At 35.3% G+C, this 20,801-nt stretch overlaps 1 long non-coding RNA gene across 1 annotated transcript in view; it reads left to right on the top strand.

Annotated features, from left to right (window-relative positions):
• The first annotated feature begins 5,789 nt into the window (after nucleotides 1–5,789).
• Nucleotides 5,790–20,801, top strand: part of LOC143434697 (uncharacterized) — a 1,324,052-nt gene continuing 1,309,040 nt past the window's right edge. Inside the window, exon 1 of the long non-coding RNA XR_013104406.1 lies at nucleotides 5,790–5,825. This is a non-coding gene — a long non-coding RNA (uncharacterized LOC143434697). The remainder of the gene's footprint in view (nucleotides 5,826–20,801) is intronic.

Genomic DNA, 20,801 nt, shown 5'->3' with positions numbered 1-20,801 from the left:
AACCACGTCTCAACCTTTTACTAACTTCAGTGATAAGCTTTAGGGTATGCATGACAAAGTCTCTTTTTATCCTTTACAAGAATGCAAAACTTTAGATGAATATGCTAACATGTTTCTACATATTAGAGTGGAAGAAGATGAAAACCAAGAAAATAAATTATTCTACCAGTGAGTTTGAGGAGTGTAATGGTCCATTTCTAGAAACAAGCAAAATAGACATTGCGTGACATGCTCTGATTTCAGATAATCTTTTAAGTTTGGTAATGATTAACAATTCAAATAAACTGATATAAACAAAATTTAAGGCAAAAATGATTTCAACATTCTTTTAATTGTCCTTTCTATCAAAGGGAATACACTTGCTGTTTATAACTATGAAAAACCATGGTAATTTCCACAAAAGGTTTAAGAGTCCTCAGATTCTGCTACAATAGAATCACAAAACAACCATGAACTACACAAATAAAAATTCATATTTTAAAAAAGGAGGACAAACAGGAAGAAAGAGAAATGAAAATACAGACTTGAATATAAATGCCTTTCTAGGAGACCAATTCAACTGTAAGAACCATTGGCTCATTTTCATGCTTCACATCCGCTGTCCTCTATCTAAATAGACATAGACATGGACATGGTGTTTGGTTCCCTAATTAAGTAAATCAGTGTGGACTTAGAGGGCAGAGCTACACATCCATTTACATTTTGCTCTGTGATGAGTTATTTAGCCACTCCTGATTAATTTTCAAAAGGATTTTGCACCAAGGTTAGATAAAATGTACATTGATGGGTTTCTCTGTCTTCTTTGCTAAATCTAAATGTATAACTATTTTAATGTAATCAAAATGAAAAATGTTCTCATTGCCTTCTTTAGTAAGAAATTATGGTTGTAGCTACAAGTGTTCTAAATTACAACATCAGTTCTGTGAGTAATGGCATTTAAAACAAAGAAAACAGGAGTACTATCCTTCCTTACAACATAGTCAATGCATCTTCAAACAAGCACAATATATTCATATTAATTTCCTGTATTACAAATTAGAAGACATTTATGTCATCACCATCTGTCTAGCATCTATCTATCTATCTGTCTATCTATCTATCTACATATCTATCCTTTTTCTTTCTCAATATATATTAATATATAATATGATATTAAATATACTATATTGTATATAATCAAGGCTGGCTTGCCACATATCTAAATATATCACTGTGTAATTCTAGCTATTGATAAAGTGATAGACTTTAGAATTCTAATACTTGAGAAATTTGAGCATAAACTCATGTTTTTCTATCTTTTGATTTTATTCTACTTCTTTTTATTATAACTTCTCATTTGGCAAATAGTTCATTAGTCTTTTAGGCCAAAGTTGGAAATATATTCAAAAAATATATTCTGTAAACCTATGTTCTTAGACAGGCAAAATATCTATCAACTATTCCCTGTAATCCCTTAGAAGACTTCTGTTTTATATATAATTGTCATAGTAGCACTTAAGAAGCCTACCATTGCAATTATGGTCGTGTGCAAATATGCCTAAGCAGACCTGGGTTTTTTTTTTATGGTTTCCATTCTCTATATTTCTCTTATATCTTTGAAAATCATGAGTTTGCTCTAAAATGATACTCTATTTCTCTTTTCAGTCTAAAACATTTGGAACACCTTGACACACTATAATTACCTTGACCTACAACTTTGAATTCCTGCCTCTCTGCGCAGGCTTCTATAATTTTGTTCAGAAATGTCTATTTGGCAGTAATCTAGACTATGATGTTTCCTTGTGTGCTTGGTCTTTCTCCCATTTATCTGCCACTGGCTGATTAAAATTGAAACAATCTAAAAAAAATCAGCAATAAGCACAACAAATACAATAGTATTTTTCAACCCCAAACATTAAAAATGGTACTTTACTTACACAACCAATAATGTATGTGTAGCATGCATACCCACACCCATTACAATGTGTTGGCACCCCAACCAGAGAACCAAACATAGAGAAGGAATAGTGTATCAATTAAGAGCTCCAGTGTCCAGTGTAGCACTCTTGGTGTATAATTCATCTCTACAGATTGCTCATCTGGAGCCTCAACTTTTGAATACCTTACACTAAACTTTTCCCAGATGATGTTTCACTGATCTTGTTGCCAAGGAGGAAGAAAGGCCCTTAAATTTCTGAGCTTTTATGTCTGTTCTATTCTCTCATCATCTACTCCTTGTTTACCCTTCTCATGCCTAAGTCATCATCATACATTTAGATAAAATATTAAATGCTAGCTGCTATAAAATTTAGCTAAGAATCAGCTAATGAAGGTGAATGTGTTGCTGGTGAGAGAGTGGTTGTCAAGAAGCAGGAAAATATCAGCCAAGACTTGCCCTGAAAAGAAGCTATAATATGATTTGCTTGATGCCTCTGATTTATGCTATGAGCTAACTGTGTATCCAATCTAAATTTATTGCTTGCTGGTCTAATTTTATTTGAGTATGGTTAGAGTTAAAACTCCTCAGTTGTTCCTATGATACGTGTTTAAGGATTAAATGTAAATAATAAGTTATCTCCAACAGGTAGTTAAGTAAACGTACTGGGCTGCTCAAATAGACAAATCCTGGATCACTTTGGGTTGACATCCTGTATCCTTCTTGCTTTTGTTATATTTCAAAAGTCTCCTGGTTTGGAGAGTTAAGTTTATGTTTTCTCTGTCAACACTGAAACAAACATAAGATCACAACTTGTCTACAATGCTTGAGGGAGGAAATTGAATACATGACCATGTGTACATTGTATATGGGTCCAACTGAGAGTTCAGTTGTAGAGGGAAGAGACATTTGAAATTCTGATAGAGGTTCAAGAGTTGTTTCAGGTCTTATATTCAGTTCCCTGATCCAATTTGAAGTGATTTTTATGAAGGGACGTAAGTAAAGAGAAGAAAGGAAAGGAGAGGGAGGAAATGAGGGAGAGAGGGCCCACATGTTTTCTGCATATATGTGGAAAATATGCAAAACAAGAAGAAAAACTCTCTGGATAAAAGAGGAGCCAAATATCCAAAGCACATGATGGACATGTGTGAAAATATCGATGTGGAAACCTTCATTTATGAGATGAATGCAGGCTAATGAAAATGGAGTTAAATAGAACAGGAAGCTTTTACTCTTATATTTATTTAATGATGAACTGAGTCTAGGCTTGTGACTGAAATAGGGAGGCTAAATTCAGGAAGAGAAGAAAGGCCAGTGTCTCTACACAATCTGAGTACTACTGGATTGTAGAACTCATGAGGTTCTGACACCTGAACAACAAACCTGGGAATCCTGTCAAACATTTTCACATCCATTTTATGAACCCAAGAGTAGGATTGGGGCTACTTATATATACTTCCTTTTATTTTTAAATTAATTTTTTTTTTTTTACTTATTCACTTTAGATTCTACTCACTTACCCCTTCCCTGTCACCCCTTCCAAAACCCTTCCCCCAACCCCTTGCCTTCTCTTCTGAGCAGGTGGAGGCTCCCTGGGTATCCCCCCATCCTAGCACCTCAAGTCTCTTAGAGGCTAGGCACTTCCTCTCTCACTGAGGTCAGAAAAGGCAGCCTTCTTGCTTTTGAGAGAGCCTCAGTTCCAGCTGTTCAGGACCCACATGAAGGTCAAGCTGCATATGAGCTGGAAGGTCTAGGTCCAGCCCATATATTTGGTTGGTGGTTCAGACTTTGAGAACCCCAAGGGTTCAGGTTACTTGATTCTGTTGGTCTTCCTGTGGCGTTCTTATCCCCTTCGAGACCCACAATGAGTGCCCTTAGTTGTGACTCATTACATTGTGGATATGGAACCTGAAGAGACTACCTCTTGTAGTCTAACAGGAACCCCAGTGGAGTGATGGGGACACCAACCCATCCACAAAATTTTAACCACAAAATTTATCCTGTCTACAAGAAAGGCAGGCACAGGGTTTAGAGCACAGATTGAGGCAATGGCCAACCAATAACTGTCCCAAATTGAGACGCAGCCCATGGACAAGCATCAGTCCATGACACTGTTTATTATACTCTCTAGTGCTTGCAGCAGACAGGAGCGTGTTGTCCTCTGAGAGGCTCCACCCAGCAGCTGAGTCAGACAGATACAGATACCCACAGGCAAAAAGTGGATCGAGCTTTTGAACTCTTATGGAAGAGTACATGCTTCCTTTAAAGAGAAAGCAATATACTGATATCTATGGGGAGATAAAAACTGGTAAACTGACATGAAGGAGGAGAAAATTGAGAAAACCTCTTACCTTGCGAAAGTGACAATCATAATTGGAGACGGTAGAAAGTTCATAGTAACAGGATAACAGATGCAGCTAAATTGTTGTTTATCTGTTTCTTAAGCAAATTCATTTCCAGGAATTATCAGTGTTAAACCTGGAATTGTCAGTTTGTATTCTTCTGATTGTTTATATTCATGTCGGAGCAGACGGGTAAAAAAGTCATCTCTACAGACGGGCAAACATTCGCATTTATTGTTTTATTGACTCCTAGCCAGTACTAAACCAAGGTGCTTCAAGAAAAGCATAGACTGAGGATAGCCCAGGACAAGTTCATGACCCTGCTCAGAAGCCCTTGGAGAGAAAGTTTTGTCCAGCAATAAGAGTCAAGAGTCCATGGAGAGGAGATTTGCCAGACAGCCTTGCCAAGTCCGCTCAGCACCCCTCCCTTTCTCTATCTTATTAGCCAGTCAATCTAGGGTGAGATTGAGAAGCAATTTTGTTGCCCTGACAATTTAACACTCAAGTGAACTCAGATGAGTTTCCCATCGGAACTTCCTCTGTTTACAAATTAGTATCTAAAAGCTATCAATCTTCTAAGGATTTCGATTCTATTCTCACGATATAACAAAAAAAAAAAAAACTTTATATGTGCACATACATAATATATAAAATAACAACTCAAACTTGATGAAGCATCCATGCCAAAAATCACGATGAACATAGTGGAAACATGCGCATGTGCAGTTTTGCACAGACCGACAAGTAATGCTCCTGGAGGAATTGCAGTTCATAATCTCCCCACTTTGAGATGACATTCACATGCTATGCAAAATCAAGTGCCATTAAAAGAGGTTCCGCGGCCACTGTTTTTTTCTTTTTTTTTTTTTTTTCCTGTTCCCGGGAAGTCACTTCCTTGCCTCCTATAAGGATTAAGTGCTATATTGATCCAGTGCAGTTTGTTCCACGTACTTGATTTGTTGAGTATAACATATGCTTCTGCCTATTGTATCTCAGTAATCGTGAAGCTCCATAAGTAAAAGTCTCTCAACCATTAATGAAGTTCAGTGATGCTGAGAACTTACATGAGAAATTTAAATAACTAATGAAATAGTTAACAGAGTGCATTTTATGTTAATTATGTCTTTCTGGTGATGTTTTATTTTTATATTGATAAGAGTCAAATTGTCCGCTGCACCTAGCCCTTTAACTTTCTTGTGGAGACGTTAAGTCTCATGCATCTCATTAGACTCAGTGAGTGGAATATGCTCCAGTCTACACCCATGACCTGGATAGTATGCACAGTAATTTCTGGTTTTGCTCTCAAACATGAAACTCATTAGCTCTTGTGGTTTTGGTGCACATGCACTGAACAGAAAAGCATTTAATTATTACAACCAAGGAGGTTATTTTCATTTTGCAGAGAAAAGAAAGTAAATGAGATTAGAAAAAGTTTTTTTTTGTAAAGTTGCCCTCCAATGCTGCCAAGTATAAAAATAACTTTTTTATGTTATTTACTGACTACCAATAAATAATATGTTTTATTTTAACAGGTGAATTGCTACCAGAAGCCAGTTTCCCTTTAAAACGTAAGTGCCTTTTAAGAAACATTGTGTAATAGCATCATAATTTCTGATTTATAGTCTAGAAGACCGTATTAATTTTAAAGCCCCATGGCTGACAGCTGTGTTGTTCAGAGGCAAGGATATATGGCATTAATTATCTTAAGTTCCAGATTATAGTGCCTGATGCTGACATTATGTAACAAGGATAGACAGGCAAATTTTCTGTCTGCATGAGAAATATTAATTAACTTGGCACGCTTCAGAAAGAAATACCTCTTGAAATACAAAAGGATATGGCTCACTTTGATCACATTTGTTTCAGTTCTGATTAGATTTATATAATTTTCATGGAAATTACTGGTAGCTTGAGTCATGTCCACTTTTTTAAATTTTTTTTCTTTATTTTATGGTTGGGTTTTAGCCATTTTGAATGCTAAGAATGGTTGTGAACTCAAGTTATTGCTGAGGCAAGACTATATTTTCTTTACTTGAATATATATATATAGTTAAATTTAGTGATAGGTTGATTATATCAACTCTGACTTAAGTCATAAAACAGATTTAATTGAGTCAGTTTATTTCCAAGATCTCTAGAGATTAACAAGCCAATAGGACATTTATATTGAAGATGCCTTATTCGTTATTATGTACAGAGTAATGACCAGACGATGGGGTTATTTCTCGCCCTGCTCCTTCCTATAAGCAATTAAAACATTATAGAAGTATTAACACTGGTAGCCTAAGAATAAATCCGGTTTCTTTGAAACATTGTGTCCAATGCCTTCAACAGCCTGTGGAGAAATTTCAAGGTCAACATGTCTTTCTTTTGATCTTGATTATAACATTGTAATTTGTTGGTGAAGCATAGTTCTCATTTCTGTCTTACGTTTATACATTTTTATTCAGAAGCCTCTTCTTTGCAGTATTTGAGCCCTATTTCTAATTGTCATGGCAGAATTTTCTGCATTTGATTTTGTTAAGAGATAAGATCAGCAAACTGATACACTGTGGCTCATCCTCTACCTAATAATTTTGTATTTATGTGATGACGTTTTCAACACTACACAATGTCAGTATATCAGCCTGGTGTTCAGCATAGTAACTGTCATGTCAAGTTTTAAATGTGCTTAGCAAACAAATGCATTTTATCTGTGCTTTACAGCTTCAAAACACTCCTCTCTGTTGCTTTAAAAGCCCTGGACTACTTTGATCTGAGTTCATAAAACTGTTGAGTAACTGACCAATAATTTATATGTAAACGAACAATCACAAAATTTCCACACTTGGTGGACACTAGATGCACTAGAAATATAGGGAATTCTGTTGCATGAGTTTAGTGTTAAATGTTGTGAGTATATGGTGAGGAGTTGAAGCCAGTGTTCGAAGTATCTTGTGCAACAAAAGTAAAGCTTGCAGAAATTTTCATGTTGCATGCAGATTTAATGATTTTTGTGCTTAATTATTAAACTGTAGACCTAGCTGCCATGTTTCATAGCTCTGAAACTTTGAGCAAATTCCCTAAGATCTTTGAGATACTTTAAGCAGTTGTCAAACTGAGTATAACAGAATCTATTTTCCAATATGACTTGAAAGATGTTGAAAATGACATTTCTATTGTTTCTTTCTATATTCAACGAGAATATATTCTTCTGTGTGGCCAGTACCAGACAAAGCCCTTAATGATTCGTATGATTAATGTTTATATTTATGGAAAATTCCTTTAGTTTCTGTTATGTAGATCAGCTTTTTCTTGAGTGTGCTTACTTTTTATAGGATACTAAAGTTTCAAAACAAGGGATAGTATAATGATATATTCTATACAGTGTAGCTACATTTTCTTTCTGGTGTCTCTATGCAGAGTGAACAGGCTTACACTCATTTTGTGAATACTTCCAACTCTCAGTGTCGTGACTATCTATTACATTGTTGAGATAGGCAGAATCAAAATTAACAGCATGTCTTTCCATATAGATAATATGTATTTATGTAGCTGTACTGCCAGAATCAGGTAGCATTAATCCATTTGCCACATGCTAATTTTGGTAACTATCATATAAAAGTATTGAAACACTTAGAAATGAAGTGATTATATATTCACTCTGGATACCATTTTTTCTCATTCTTATCCATCAATATTTCCACTTACGCTATCCTGAAAGCTAATGTTCTCTGTTACACGCTGAAGCTTGGAACCAGCCTTCACAGAATTGCCTCTCTCTCTCTCTCTCTCTCTCTCTCTCTCTCTCTTATTGAAATAGTTTTTCCTCATGCTCATCTGAGTGATATAATAGTGGAATAGCTGAAAATGGCTTAAAAACTTTTTTTTAATATACTTTGTTTACATGTTATTAACCTTTATCGTGACATCTTAAATGCAAGAGGTCATGGTGAACTCTTTGGCTTTGTCCAACCCTATCAACTCTGAAGGCAAAGTTGCTTCATTTCCACAATTAGTGTCAAACTTCTATATACATATTGTTTTCTACATTCATAATATACCTTTCCACCACTCTTCTACATAAAAACGTCAATCATATATACGTTGGTATCTTGCCTTCTAATCGTATTATATCTTTTAACTCTCCTGTCTGATAGTTTCTAGTTCATTTTTATCTTCCTAATTCCCAACAAAACTTTAAGGAGAATCTGCATTTTAATACTGTTAGGTTTGTCTTTTTTTGCATATTAGCCAAAATTTTTCTACATGGGAAGAAATTGTTGCTATGTTTTACATCAGAAAATGGAATACTGAGAAAGAGGTTGCTTGGCCAAAGTAAGAAGAGCAAACCTGGGGTTAATTATGGGTATCTGACACTCGATCTACTATGAAGATGCCAATAGCCTTCTGTCAGCTAAGAGAAAAGCAGCATGTCATTTCCCTTCTATGGATTTATTCATGCATATGGGAAAATGATAGAGGAAAACAACAAAATATGGTAATGATTCAATACGCCAGACTCCCACAAGGCTGCTTGCCAGGATAAACTCAGCATTGACAGGGAGCTTGATTTTTTTTTTTTTTAAGCAAAACTGAAAATTGTTTACAAATTGAGAGATATTCAGTGTGAAAATAGACTTCTGCTTGATTAATGCTTTGTCTACATGGCCCTTACAAAATACCTAAGAAAATGTAAACTTTGTGTGTCTCATTTACTGGATGTAGATATTTAATTCTGGTGACTAAGAAAAAAAAAATGTATCCCCTAGAAAGCATTCTGATTGACATGGAAAAGTCTTCCTAAGTGCTTTTCAGAATGAAGAGTTGAAAAGTATTGATATTTGTTCATTTTTATCCTGAAGCTTTAGTGTTGATCTATTTTCTGTTATTACTGAAATTGTGTTGCTGAAAAACAGCTGTCAGAACATTGTTCACTCTCTTTTAGTCTGACCATCAATATTAATAGGTCTAATGCTCGGCTTCATTCTTCTTGATCTAAAGTTACTAATTATATCCATCATAAGACCTTGCATTTACCAGATAAATAGACAGTTTGTTTTGGTTTTTGTTTACTTGATTGTTTTAACAGTACTGTTAATTCCTGTATTGATAAACATCACATAGTTAGATCAAAATGATCGAAGTACAGGATTATTTTTGTAGTGATAGCCACATAATAAATTTAGCTAAGTTTATAGGTTTAAAGTTGGGTGTAAAATTTATTATGAGGACTGTTACTGTGCGAGAAGTCCCTTTATCTTAAGTTACTATTTCACAATCCATCTTATTTTTTCATCAGGCAAATCTGCCTAGAAGGTTGAAAAACCCAGAAAAATTTTAAGTTAACATTTAGATTGTCCTCTCTCACATGTAAAACCAAGAGCATATGTTATTAGTTTTTATTTTATATGCAAAGATTTTTCGCCATGTCCTGCTGTTTTCAAATCTTTCCAAATCAGCAAGCAAACAGAAAATGTAACAGAACATTTATTAATGTAAAAGAACATTAATTGCCCTGGGCCATGTTAGTTCCTCTCAAATTCTCTCATATATTCCCAACCTGACTTTCAGGTTGTACCTTCTCTCTGAACAAACAAACAAACAAACAAACAAACAGAAAACTCTAGGAGTCCAGTTTGTGCTTGTCATTTAGTCATGGGTGTGGGTCTTTCCCTGGAGTGTGATAGATATAGAAGTATTTCTCTACTGGAGAAAATAATAAACAAATACTTTCCCCCACTAAGCAGCACTGAAATGTCATTCACTCTTTAACTAGGTATGGGACTTCCAACCAACCTCTACTCTTTTCTCGGGAATTTTGTCTGACTTGAGCTTGAAGAGAGAGGTCTTATACTTGCTGTCTCTGTGAGCTCATATGTGCATTGGCCCTGTTGAGTCTGGAAACGATGTTTCCTTGAAGTCATTCACCACCTGCGGTTCTCATAATCTTTCTGCTCCCTTTTCTACATAGATTTCAAAACCTTGAATAGAACGGCATTAAATAGATAATTAGGGATGAGCATTTTAAAGTTGTTATTGTCTAAGGAGTGGCTGAGTATGTAAGAGAGAGGAGAGACAGAGAGGGGGGAGAGAGATAGATAGAGAGTGTTGTGTGTGTATATGTTGTGAGTGTGCTGTGTGTATGTTCATTAACAGAAGCAGCATCTTGAAGAACATTGAATCATTGAATGATGCACTGAACTATGGGTAAAGTAATATATCACTAGGGAGATTTTTTTTCATTCATGTATCCAACATAAAACTAAAGAAATAGGCTTCAGTTTTAACAGTAAAATATTTATTATAGACACAGCACCATGAATGCTAGGATGGAAAATGGCAATTCCTTACAATCCAATTGTAACACTCTTTGAGATGACCATCAACACTATTTCCCTGTGATTTAATGGAGTCTTTATGATGTTTGCATTTTGCTTATAAAGAGTATTATAACTCAGCAGTTACACTCAAATTATTTTTCTTTTAAATTGACCACTGGCCATCTTCCTTGATATCATAGAAACCATAGTGCTTCCTAGACCTTTGTCTTCTTACAGGCAGATGAGTAAGAAGACCTAACAGAAGATCAGTAGCAGAAAAGAGACCAGTTATTTATACCCATGGCTCTCTCCTCTGGTGTGATACATGATACATGTGATACATGATAAGGCATGTGCATACTCTGCATCCACCTCTAGCAATGACTCCTTACTAGACCTATCTTATTGTTATCCTAGTCTGTGGAAGGTGCTATTTGTTTTCACTTGAGAAATTGCATTTGTCTGACTGTCCTTTATCTGAAGTACATCAAAATGTGGGATATTTAGGAGGACTGCATTTTTTATTTAAATATCTAACTATACATAATAAAATATTTTAGGATAAATATTTTTGGAATATTTAAATATAAATAATAAGATTTATTTATTTATATTTTTTATATTCCATGTGTGTGTCCATGTGTATGTCTATGTACACACATCCCTGTGCATGTGTGTATACACACACACACACACACAGTCACAGAGATAAGACAGATACAGAAACAGAAAGAGTGATAGTATGATGTCAATTTTATACAGTATTGTTCTAGGAGGTTAGATGTCTAACTTAATACCTGTAGCATCATGTTAACACTGAATAATTTATGATGTTGCAGAACTCTAGGTTTCAGATTATTGGATTAGAAACATTTTACTATATATGATAACAGTGATTTATTGCTTATTTTATATTTTACTTTACAATATGGATTCAACTTCCTTGCATGTGGTTTAGTGTAGTGTTATCACATTCTACATTTAATGCTACACATGCATCAGAGCTGAACAATTACCTTGTTTTCTATTTTTCTCTATTAGTGATAATGCCATAATAAGCACCTTTGTAGATGATCACATCCTCTGTTATTCTCTTTGGATGAATTCCCAGAAGTGAACTAATAGAATTAGTTTCTAAATGATATTTTATTATTTGTGCTTCAGACTTTGTTTTCTTTTTTACTTCCTTTCTTCCTTCCTTTTTTTCTTTTTTCTTTCTTTTCTTTCCTTTTCTTTTTAATTTTTTTCCATTCTTGTTTTTTTTTTTTTTTTTTTTTTTTTTTAGATACAGGGTTTCAACATATATATCCTGGAACTCTGTGTTAATCAGGATGCCCTTAATTTCATAGAGATCCACCTATCGTCGCCTCTTTTATGCTGGAACTATCAATGTTAGCCACAGTGCCAGTAGAGCTGTAAATTTATAATACCAGAAATACTCTCTATTATGCTTGATAGGGTCATGTTCCTATCTATCAAGTATCTCAGTAGTCCCTTAGAAGATCATCTTTTGAGAGAAAGACTCTGGATCTTCAGAATCTAAGGTTTACTTAATGTGTGTACTGTATATTTATCAGGTCATTAACATATTTTTCTTAGTTAACAAGCTAGGAGCTCCTTTGTGCATAGAGAACAGGTTTTATTGAGATGATCTCAGAAGACACTCCCCCCCCCCACATTACTCTTATTTGAACCTTGATCCCTTATACCTTAGAGTGGTTATCCCTTTCAGGAAGCAAAGGCAATTTCAATTGTCCTTCTACTCTTTCTTTTGTCCAGCTATGGAGTAAGAAAAACAGATTCTCTTTTAAACCTCCAAGATCAGAAGTTCCATGTTTTATTAATCCCCTTCTTGCACCTCTCCTTGGTATCCGTGTATTGCCATGTTTTATATCCTAGATGCCAAGATCTTTTATGGCTACTGCTTAGCAGGGACATATATCAAAAGGATATGAAGAAGAGACCTCATACATAACATCAGAAGAGCTTTGGTAAACCAGTGTACACTGGAACATCCAGAGACAAAATTCTAAACACATCTATATCTCCATTCTATATTCTCAAAGACTGGAGTGAATGAAATCAATAGAAAATAAAGTCAAAAATTTAGGGTTTTACTTTTTCTCTGTCAAATGGAAATATAAGCTTCATATAATTGTAACATTCCTTAATAAGTGAAATAATGACCTAAGAGAAACTAACATTGCCAGCACAGTCATAGCCATGTATATACATCTTTGTAAACTGTACAGAAAGAAACGATTTATAGAATGAAAATCTGGACTGTCTTACAAGTATTGGAGAGTTGTTATAGCTAGTAGAAATTTGTGTTTGGAGGTAACATCCTTTACAAGAAAAATGTCAATTTTTCATATGCATCAGTTTTTAAAGATATCTCTTTTATCTCTTTTACCTCTGATTAACCAAAAGAAAATTAATTGCCGTCTGGAGTAAATGAATCCAACCAAACAAAATTCATTAAATATATCCCCTCTATGATTTTCCAGGGTTGAAATTTCTCTAGTGAAATTTCTCCAGTAACTAAGACACTATGTTCAAGGACTTAGAGTCTTCCATAAGAATATTTAAAAGCAAGCGTGTCTATGAGATTAATTATATAATTACCTTCAAAAGTGTTAATGCCAGGGTCAAGCATAAGCATCTGTGCTCTTTTTGCATTAGTACTAGGGACTTCAATTTAGGCTTTCAGAAGAGCTAAATAACTCATATCCACTGAGCTTCAAATATATACATTTTTAAATTATATTTTATTAGTTATTTTATTTGCTTACATTTCAAATGTTGTCTCCCTTCTTAGCTTCCCCTCTGCAATCTCCCATTCACTCTTCCTTTCCTTTTGCCTCTATGAGGGTGTTTTCTCATCCACCCACCCACTCCTGCCTCACCTTTTTAGTATCACCTTACACGGGGTTACCAAGTCTCCACAGAACCAAGAGCCTCCACTCCCTTTGATGCCACATGAGGTAATCCTCTGCTACATATGTAGCTGGGTCCCTCCATACATTCTCTTTGGTTGGTGGTTTAGTCCCTGGGAGCTCTGGGAGGTCAGGTTAGTTGATATTTTTGTTCTTCCTATGGGGTTGCAATCCCCTTCAATTCCTTCAGTCTTTCCCCTAACTCCTCACTAGGGCCGGATGGTTGGCTGTGAGTATCTGCATCAGTATTAGTCAGGTGCTGGCAGAGCCTGTCAAATAACAGGCTCCTATCAGCAAGTTCTTCTCGGCATCAGCAATAGCATCAGGTTTGGTGTCTACAGACTGAAATGGATCCCTGTGTAGAGGTTTCTAGATGCCCTTTCCTTCAGTCTCTAGTCCTACTTTCCCCTTCATTTCCTTTAGACAGGAACAAACCTGGGTTAAAATTTTTGAGATAGGTGGGTGGTCTCATCCCTCAACCAGGAGCCATGCCTATCCACTGGATATGATCTCTACAGGTTTTCTTTCCTTTTTGTTGGGAATTGTGGATAAAGTCATCTTTGTTGCATCCTGGAAGCCTCTTGCTTCTCAGGCATCTGGGACTTTCTAGTGGCTATCCCCAGTACCCCATCTCCATCTGCTACATATTTTTGTTCAATTTCCTGACCCTGTGTCAGTAGGATTTGCTAAAGGAAGCAGAGCCCAGAGGATTAGGAGTTTGAGGCCAGCCTGGGCTACACATATACACATATTTTTAAAGAAGATAATACATGCATTGAATACTGCTTATTCAAAATAGAGTTTTATTCGTATATTCATACCTTTATGTATATTGAAAAAATCTATTAAAATCTTTGTGTATTATTCTATATAACAAAACAAAAATATACTTTCTGGAATTATGTACAGGAAATACCCATGTGCATTACTTGAAATAGATTGGATGAACCATTGGGTGGAAACAGATGTAATCCATGAGTCAGTCAGGGTAAAGTATTGTTTTGGGTGGAACTACCAAAGAAAATGTTGCAGAAGGATACAGTTGTATCCTAGAATGTAGCACTTCAAAACAGAACATTTTTTTCTTTCCTAAATTCATCCTGACTTTAGAATGGACTGACTAGTACTGAAGAACAGCATGGTGCATTGTGAGGTGTTCATTCAATGTGTTCCACTTTGGAGTGAGCTTCTGGTGCCCCTCTCATTAACACCCATGAAATAAGGGACCAGAGAGGTTTTATTACTAAATTCCAGTCAAATTCATTGAGAATAATTATGGTCATAAAATAAGAAAGAACAAAATAAAATTTGTGTAGAAATAATTCAGAAGTTTGTGGTTTTTGGCACAAGATTATTTTTCAAGTACATTATTTCAAGAAACCATTTAGGAGTTAATTATCAAATAGCTTGTTATCAGATCATCCACATAGAAATAAATATATTCTAGGGAATAGTGGCCTTTATAATTAGAGTTAGTCCTGCACAATTTAAAGCTTCATCAACAACTTTAAACTCAGCTATGGACTAATTATCATATATTTATTTGTTTTGACAAGCTGGAGACTTTTTCAATTCATCTGTCCAAAAAAATACACATTCTTAATTGTATTATCTCTTCTTCAGATGGATTCACATATGAAAGAGTGATTTCATTAGGCTTTGACCTTTGGCATGCACTACTAAACAAGATACTTATTAGTAAAATGTGTTGGGAGTGACTTTAGGGAGAAACAATGAATAGTTATTTAGAAACTGGCTTTTGGCCAATTGTCTGTAGCCTAAAGTAGTAAAATTACATCCCAAAGCATTTCAATTTTCACATACTTATGATTTTCCCCTGCACATTCATGAAGGACAGACATGTCTATGTTATATTCTCTGCACTTCATTTTAAAAGGCTTATTTGCCATTGGGATGTATAGTACACATTTCTGTTCAATCATGAAACACTAAATGGGTGTGAATTCTGGTTAACTATCATAAGATAACTAGCTGGCATGCAGAGGAGAGCAGGATAATTTTCTTAGTTTCCCAACTTTTCAGCAAGCCACTTTTAAGTAATAGCGAAGAGGTAGTTCAAAGAAAAATAACATTTATTGCTGAATCTAGTCTTTGAAACGGAGTGTTGAAAGCCAGAAAAAAAAATATTTAAAATGAACATTCTCTATTCTCTGTATTGCCATTATGTTTTCCTGTGGAGAATGTGTTTGCCACACCTCTGACTAAAATGACTCCAACTGAATGAACAGGTAAGTTGAATTATTCATGTAGAATCCCATCCTCCCATAGGGAACCAGAGCCCTACCATTTCCTTGAACAGAATGTTAGGCATGCATCAATGCAGCAGAATCCCAATTCTATACATTTTTACATGCCTCCTTACTACACTGAAATACCTATAGGAGTCATATCTCCCCTTATTTATACATAACAAAGGATAGATAGCACATGCCATATTAAATTTTCACCATGTTCACTGCCCCACTAATATTTTATCACTTACTTAGTTCTTATGTGGAAAACACCTCCTGTTTAAATGCTTATATCACCGTTTATGTCTGGAAACGAGTGCTGACTGGTAGAGTCAGGTGGATCTCTGAGGCAAAATGGTCAGCCAGCCTAGAAGAATCGATGATTTTGGGGTATGCTTTGAGACTGTGGCTCAAATTGAAGAGTATTAGAGAGAGAGAGATTTGAGATCAACCTCTGGGATCTATTTAAACTCACATGCACACACACTCAGCTGCAAATATAATGTGTACTCACTCATGAGAATGATCATACATATTAGAGAAAATGCCAGGCATAACTTGTCGTACACAAAAATTGTCACACATAACTTAAAACTTCATAAATCTTCCTAATTGATATTATGCTTACTAGTATAAGATGAAATATGCTTCTTCATTGAAATTTACAGATTTATTTATAGTGTCCTTTATGAGATTTAGTTAATTATTTTTGGTATTATAGTTATTTTGAAAAAATCTTTTCCTATAATATAATGCCAGTGATCAAAACTCTTGACCACTAGCTTCCATTTTCTTTTCAAACACTCAATAAAAATTGTTTGAATAGAAAAAATATATTTCTGCATAAACATTTCTATAACATAAATTGTAAGCCAATTATACTTTAGCAATGTAGATAAACATTTTTGAAAGGCCAGTTATGGGGTAAGCATTAAATAAATAAAGTAAGAATAGATATTGTTAAGAAGCTTCAGAAAATGGAAATCACAAATAGGTGATTGATTGTCACTTGAGAAAAAAAAAAAAAAAAAAAACAAGAGCCTAAAAGTCTTCATGGGGTATTAGGCACCGTTTGATGAAAGTGAAAAAATTCTAGCTAGGACACACAAGAGGATGCCTAATCCCAGACGGGCTTGCCTGACAAGTAGAAAGTCAGATTGAGAAAAAACCATCAACCAATATAGATTGACTGTCTAGTGTGCTGGGTGCAGTGAGAAGGAGAGGAGAGATAAATTTTTAAGATTAGAGAGGACAGCCATAACACTTCGGGAATATAAAATTGATGGAGAAAGGCAAGATAGAAGAAAACCCAACAAGGCTTGTGAAACATATAGCACTGGAAAGTCGCTGTTGAGAGATTTGGATAATAGAATTCCCAGGAAGCCAGAGGCTTGCGAGCAGTACATTACATGAGATAATGGCCATGAAAATGCTTTGTAAACTGCAACGTGCTGTAGAGCAGGGAGATACAATCATTATTATGTGGCTCGCTTTCTAAAGAAGTCTATGATTTTTTTCTCTCAAGCTCTTTGGAAATGATTTATGAGTTACCCTGGGAGAAAGAGGTTATAGGTCTCACTCATACTTGGACAATATTAGGTTAAGCTGATCTGAGATAACAGGATGCAGAGATTGTTAGAAAGAATTTACGTATACTTGGTTGGCTAGTCACCAAACTCAGTACCTAATCCTACACTGGCCAATAATAAAAGCTTTAATGCAAGTTATAACAAATCAATGTAACAATTACAGGACATTTTCTCAGAAACAACCAAGCAGTAAAGAAAAGACATAAATTTCTATATTTATCTACCAAACATAGTTGTAGGACATTAAAATTAAAATACCATGAAGTTCATCATTGAGAAGTATCCCAAAAATGTATTTCATGACTATTATATGATTATAGAAAAGTTCTAGTTTGCACACTCTACTCTGATATTCATTGGATTTATGTAAAGTCCTGATTATATCCACCTGATAAATATCAGTTTGTACTGTCATTTACCAGAATGAAGCCATGTGCATCAGAACACCTGCTTGCTTTTCCTGCTTGACATGTCTAACAGATAGCTTTCAGTGTCATATTTGAAAATCATAGGTTCTTTTCTATAAACATTCCCATCAGATTGGTGAGAACATGGAGATTTCTCCAACTTTTAGCCAACTGGGTGGTTCTGAAGCACTCCTGCAAAATAGAGGTGGTTGGAAAACAATTGGAGAATAGTCAGGACAGTTAAGATTTTAAATGTAAAGAGAAGGATGCTGACCATGTAGCACACCCTTAGTTGAATTAAGTAAGCATAACTTGTGACCAACTAACTGAACCCGTAAGGATTTAATTCAGCACAATATTTGATCATAATCCTGTTAAGATTTTGTACTGGAGAAGATGAAGTCTTTATATATTACTCTTTCTTTGGAAACAACCTTATGCGAATTGATTTTTACTTTTTTGTGTGTGAATTGTACTGCCTTGAAGTAGAGCTCCTCGAGACTGCATGTTGGCTTCTAAATTGTGCTTCTGAAGGAGTTCTTTATTCAAAGTGTAATGAAACATGTAGAAATGTTGTTGATGTGCTAGTGAGTTAAGGCATGTGCTCAAATGCCATGACTGATTATATAACTCTATTCAAGCAACAGAGAACATTGGTTAGTCCTGAATGACTCCTAGAGAACATAATTTGAAAATTAGAAACATATTTAGAAGTTACAGAAAGTACAAAAATTATAAGGAGTACAGTCATGTAATCAGACTACTTGACATGGAGCATGAAGGCTGAGAGAGTACTAATAATATGATCTATGAGAAAGTTCTTGTATTTCAATGTGGACAACAACTAAAACTGAAAAACAAAGACACAGGGAGTAAGCCTTAGATGAATAAGCCAAGAATCTAAACAAAAATAGCTGGCATTTCAGAAATATTGTGTTCATCTAAGATGACTTGAACTTGAGTCATAGGACTCAATTAATCCATTTCTTTGTAAATCCAGTTATATTCTTTGGGAAAGTGGAATATTGAGGAAGAACATAGTATTATATCTTTGCCTTGATGGAGAGGTAATGATCAAATTACTGGAAATCTCTGACTTTGTAATTATGCTGGAGATAACAAATAATATTAAGGTAGACCTACATCTATATTTTTGTTACAGTTCTCGGTACCCATAGAAACCTTTGGGCTTCCCATGGTATTTGAGATCTTCAGTTGAGAGAATATTTCCGAGTTACTGGACCTGTCACCATAGGCCATCACTCCCCAGGGTATTTGCTCTCTCCCACACTGAGCTGGTAGCAGTTTGCTCCTTCATTCCTTGTTCGTGGCATTCATTTTTGTGTCTCATGATTTGGTAATGAAGAGGTCAGCACGAGGTTAGAACACTTGTTCCTCCTGAAGAGAGAGGCTAGTTAATATTCCTCAGACCACAGGGGGAGGGGACTGATGTGTAGATGGGGGAGGCCCAGAGTATATGAACACATCCGACACGACAGACCATTGGCCATCCAAAGACAAGGGAAGTCCCTGCCACCTCATTCCTTAAAGACCAATCAGTTTAAAAGTCACACTGTACTGCCAATCATATTGTGCCTAGCTGCTACTTCTCTATGCTACCCCTAGAAACTGTATAAAAGTCTGCTGAACAAGTTGTGTGAGGTTGCCTCTCCTTTTGCATGCAGGATGACCCCAGCATGCTTGAACAATAAAATTCCTCTTGCTTTTGCAACAATCCCCGGCTCCATGTTGTTCACTCAGGGGGTCTCCAGTACACTAAGGCTCAGCAGAGTCTTACAGTAACAGAGAGAATATATTAACAGTCTCTTAGAGCATCAGCCAAAAATTTAATCAATTAAGTATTTACCCATGTTTCTTATGTATTCAGTTTTATAAGCAAAGGTCCCTTTCCAGATCCACAGCGTTAAAAGTTTTCACTTGCTACATTTAAGATGTATACTCATAGGAAATGGGCTTCAGGCAGGAATCTGACATTAGGCTAGAACAAAGAAGCAATTTCAGGCAGGAATCTAAATCTTAGGCTAGAACAAAGAAATAATTTCAGGTAGGAGTCTAAATCTTAGGCTAAAACAAAGAAGTAGGCTTCAGGCATAAAAATGACTTTGAGCCTACAGGGAGGTAGGCTCAGATATTTTGGTCATCCTGTTAAGCCCTTAGAAAGAGTGATCACATGACTTTGTTTATTGCCTTGATTGGTCTTTGATTGTTTGTGTTTATTGTCTTGATTGTTTGTGTTTATTGTCTTGGTTGTTCCTTGACTATTTGCATCTATTGTATTGTTAGTTCCTCAACATAAAACTGACCTTAATATTTGCATGTAATTAAAATGGCATAAAACCAAAAAAAAAAAAAAGAAAAGAAAAATAAGGAGGAGGGATGAAACAGGGGGTTTAGGTAGAGGAATGGGGGAAGGGGATAACATCTGAAATGTAAATAAACAAAATATCCAATTTAAAAATAAAATGCAAGCTCATAAAACATACAAGCAAACAAACAAAAAATAAAAATAAAAACTTAGTATTGTTCACAAGTGTCTTTAAATGTATCTCTCTCCTTCCATGAAGTTTATACTTAACAAAAGACCAAACAAAAATAAATTAAACTGTATATCAGACCTTAACTCTTGTCAGTTATAGAACTTTATTACTAGAATCAAATGAATCAATAGTAACCATCATCCCAAACATTAAATAAGTAACCTTAAGACATACAAATCACATCACGGGGAAATGGCATGGAGGCAATACATACATGTTTTATAGCCTGTCAGTTAATGCCTTAAACACAGTCTGCCCTCAATTAGGTTATTACTTTGCTGTAGTAAACACTAAAACAATGGAATATTTATTTGTTGCCAAATGCAGTGATCCCATTCCAGTGATTTAAGGAGACATGACTACAGCCCATCATGAGGGACATTTATTTTTTACTGACTTAAAAAGTAACTGGTATTGTTTCCATGAGAGCCTCATGGAATATGGCAAAGAAAGTGAGTAAAGAAAGGATTAGAGGAGAGAGTGACTACAATAATCATGCG

The sequence above is a fragment of the Arvicanthis niloticus genome, chromosome 16 (assembly GCF_011762505.2).
Source record: "Arvicanthis niloticus isolate mArvNil1 chromosome 16, mArvNil1.pat.X, whole genome shotgun sequence".
Taxonomy (NCBI): Eukaryota; Metazoa; Chordata; class Mammalia; order Rodentia; family Muridae; genus Arvicanthis; species Arvicanthis niloticus.
Note: the sequence above shows the minus strand (reverse complement) of the source record. Positions and strands in the feature narration are given on the sequence as shown.